Source organism: Salmo salar, chromosome ssa11, assembly GCF_905237065.1.
Source record: "Salmo salar chromosome ssa11, Ssal_v3.1, whole genome shotgun sequence".
Lineage (NCBI taxonomy): Eukaryota > Metazoa > Chordata > Actinopteri > Salmoniformes > Salmonidae > Salmo > Salmo salar.
Window position 1 is genome coordinate 65,597,930 of NC_059452.1, and position 4,290 is coordinate 65,602,219.

Here is a 4,290-nt window from a genome sequence, read left to right on the forward strand (position 1 = left end):
GCGAGATTCCCAAACGCTGGAGCAGCCTTCTTGCCCACTCCAATTTCGCTCCAGTAGCGTTCACTTCACGAGCTCAGGGCATTTGTATTCCTTGTTGGGCTCCATGTCTTGCTCCTGACCGATTTCGAGTGTTTATATGTTGTTTAATAATGTTATCTATTTGAAACGATGAGCACTTCTTAAATTCACCGTTTCATGTTTATTAAAATACTTTTCATTCAAATAATGTGGTTTGGTTTCTGCTACCAGCACTGTATCTGCGAGCTGTTGGCTATAGAGAGCATGTGCCAAGACTAGGCCCATTTGCTATCTAATCATTTAAAATGCTTTTGATTCAACAATACCGACCGGTCTTTCTAGTTGGTACATGAAAACTTAAGCGAAAAAGTACATTTTGTGTGCACTTCCTCATCACGCACTGATTTTTATACTGCAACAAGTCAGTTTGGTGGAAACACCACTGGTGGGAAAAGTTGAATATTTTGCATGAAAATCTGTTGCCAATTGGATGGAAACCTAGCTACGGATTGTGCACTGCCCAGCCAGCGCCTTGCTCAGACCATAGGGCTTAGACCGGTCATCTAGACATGTAGTTGAGTAGGCCTAGCTCCATTTTATGGGCCTATGCTGTTCCCAGCACTTCAGGTAGACTTCTCAGAGACCTACTGGGAATTTTTGTTCGCTCAAGAATCACAGAAAACTTCCTTAGGTTCCTTTATACTGGTAGCCCTTTATTATTTTAGGCGTTTATAAAACAGCACAAATGATTTCTAATAAAGAAATACATATTCAGGTTTTTCCCCTTCTCATTCATATTGATAAATAAAACAGACAGGATATGAAGGTGAAACCAAGCTATACAAACGTATCATATTGTGTTTACCCATGCAGGTACCCATGCAGGTCGATACATTTAAAATGCTTTTAAAATAATATAAAAAATAATTTACATCATTCATTTCAAAACATGTTCCACATCTGTCCTCACTGCTGGCTGCCATCCAGAGCAGGCTATGATGGTCATCTGCTGGTGTTTTCAAGGTACTGAGAAACTCTTTGACCTGGAAGAAAATCACATAACAAGCTGTTAGCACATAATGAATATGGCTATTAGTGTCAGTGTAAATGGTTTGTCAGGCCAGTGCAAGTGTTTGATGTGGACCCAATGTGGAGCTAAGCTTGGACGTGCCAAAGGATGACAGCGCTGCAACTGGACAGGAAGCAATAGGTGTGTGTGTTTTACTATAGGCTTTATGATATCATCGGTGTTTACCTTCAACGTGAAACAGCTACATTAGCAGCTCTTCAGGCCTCATTTCCATAAGTGAAACATGTGTGTGTGTGTGTGTGTGGGTGTCTTTATCAACATCCCTCTACTAATAACCTCGACTGTACTCAGTGATAACAGGATGTTTTTCACTACTGCCGGTGTCCTCCAAACAGTACGTTTTCATGAATCACCTTAACAAAATAACAGCTAAATATAGTCACATCTTTCTATTTCTGAAAGACTCCGCTTCATTAAAAATAATAACCAATTTCCATTTAAAAACATTGTTTAAAACAAATGGGTTTGATACAACTTCTTACCTTTTCCACCATGTCGGCACCCTTGACCTTGTCCCCTTTAAAATCTTTGTTGATATCCAGCGTCAGAATGGGCGTGTCAATCAGATACTCATATACCATGCTGTGGATAAGGACCAGGAGGGAATAGAAACATACGGTTAGTGACTTCAACAACGCACACGCACGCACACACATAATGCTCATGCAATAAACATATTTTCTCAGGTCAGGCTATTTACTGGTTGTTTCCTTGTTATTTCAAGTACATTTCCATCTTTGTAAGGAAATTCACAGCTCAAAATAGACCCGAGGAACAAGCCTGTTTCCTGTCTCATACGTCTCTAAAACACGTTAGTAGTATAGAAATGTCAAAATGTAAGCTTTATATTTAATGCTCCCACACACACGCACGTCCGTACCTCAACCTACTCCCTTCCGTAACACTCCCTTCCTCGTTCACAATCCCAGCAACACTTCCTTCCTCCCTCTCTCGCCGCATGGTTTTGTGCTGCATCCAGCTCTCATGTTTGAAGTGGAGTTTCTCCCGGTACTCCAGAGGAATGCCCTGCTCCTCCTCTCTGCCTCTCAGATGTAGCCTCTCCATGCATCTCTACACACAAACACACAAGAAGTACCATTGGAATTGCAGTGTTACTACACAGGTATAAGTGCACATTAATGTAAAGTATTCATTTTTCTTTCTTTCTTTTTTGCATAAGGGGGAAAATTTGAATATTTTGCATGAACAAATAAAAATAGGCTACATTATATAATCTACTACAATGCAACTGAAATGTTTTGCTACGATAAGTTTCTAACGAACATGTATCGAAGTTAAGTTAGTTGCTGACATCTGGTGTGGCTTGAAGGTAGATGATGCCGTCCAGCTGGATGCGTTTCCCAAACTGTTTGTGGAGCCAGCCGTGCCAGTCCTAGTAGATAGACCACTCTGTCTCGTTCAGACTCTCATTCTCATACAGGTTCGCTGCAAAGATGTATCTGGACACAGACAGAACAACAACATAGGACATATGAGAGGGGTGTGCTTAGAGGCACTTATGAAAGCTGTACAGATACTAACACATACTTACAGCAATTTATTTTTGGGGGGGAGAACTTTTTCCATGGTTATAGAATTCTAAACCCTATTCTTCGTATCATATTAAAGAAGACATGACTCTCCTGGTGAAATTTCTGTTTTGTCCATACCTGTCGCCGTAGACGGACCTTTCGAAGGACTGCACAGGGTTCTCTGTCTCTCTGAGCTTCCTATTGGTGGCTTTCATCTGGGTTCAGACCCTGCTCATGCAGGCGTAGGTCTGGAAGGTATGGACCCACCACCTGCCAAGTGTGTCCAGGATCTGAAGGAGCTGCTGGGGAATCACAAATCCTTGCTAAAGGCCTATGTGTTCATCATCGACCACAGTTTGGAGCTAGTGGTCCTCCTTAAGAAGCTGGAGAAGACATCAGAGCCATAAGCCCACAACATCGGCGACAAAATGCCGAACCTACACATGTTCTTGGAGTACGGCAGCACGGCAGAGGCAGATGACTGGCACCACCACTCAGCTGGAGGAACTTCCAGAGCAAGAGAGAGATGTGTGTGCAGAGCTCTTCAAGGCTGCCACGGAGAATGTGCCATTAAGCTGCAGGCTGTGATGGAAAGGCACCAGAGACTAGCTCTCTTTATATATTCGATCCAGCACGAGTGGAAGGGTCCAGGAAAGAGAGGAAGGACTATGTGCACATCATCCCTGCTTTGAGTGAGGTGTTGGAAGAGGAGTGGCACAACTACATGTCAATAAACAAAACTGATGCCAGACAGGTGAGAGCAGTGGACTGGTGGGCAGGAGCTGAAAGACAGGCTGCAAACTCGGGCCCACATCTGTGGATGTTGAGAAACTCTTCTCACAGTCCATGAATCTGTTAAATCAGAACAGGAGAAGCTTATCTGAGAAGAACGTTAAGATGTTTTTATTGTCAAGTTCAATGGCAGTGCTGAAGAATGAAGTCCCTCACACGGTCTCACTCCTCCCCCTGCCCTGCTCTAGACATTGGACAGCACACCTCTCTCTCTCTTAGAGTGTATTGTATAGTATCTTGCTCACCTGGGAGGTGTGCCTTCTGAAGAACCCTGGGTCAGTTCAACAGGTTGCAAAGTTATGGGATGTTATAGCCAGAAATGTATTGTGTTGAACAGGTATTTAGGAAATGATGTTGGTCTTGTTACATTCCTGTCTACGCCTCTCTAGGTTTCGTTTCTTTATCTGATTGACTCTTCAAAACACAAGTGATTCAAATGCAGATTTAAGTGCTCAGGGTATTATAAATCAAATTGTATTGGTCACATACTGTACACATATTTAGCAGATGTCATTCTTGGTGTAGCGAATAGCTTCATGTTACTAGCTCCAACAGTGCAGTAGTATCTAACAATTGACAACAATACACACACATCTAAAAGTAAAAGAATGGAATTAAGAAAAATATACACTGCTGTTCAAAAGTTTGGGGTCACTTAGAATGTCCTTGTTTTTGAAAGAAAATTAAAAATGTTGCCCATTAAAATTACATCAAATTGATCAGAAATGCAGTGTAGACATTGTTAATGTTGTTAATGACCATTGTAGCTGGAAACAGCTGATTTTTAATGGAATATCTACATAGGTGTCACGCATACTCCCTCTCCGGCCTCTAGGTCATCAGGCTGCTGATTATCCC

At 42.1% G+C, this 4,290-nt stretch overlaps 1 long non-coding RNA gene across 1 annotated transcript; it reads right to left on the reverse strand.

Annotated features, from left to right (window-relative positions):
• Positions 1-710: 710 nt before the first annotated feature.
• On the reverse strand, positions 711-2,169 carry LOC106563003 (uncharacterized). Its single transcript, XR_006757757.1, has 3 exons — positions 1,989-2,169; positions 1,591-1,690; positions 711-1,061 (listed from the first exon to the last, which is right to left on the reverse strand). It is a non-coding gene; the product is annotated as an uncharacterized lncRNA (long non-coding RNA).
• Positions 2,170-4,290: the final 2,121 nt, after the last annotated feature.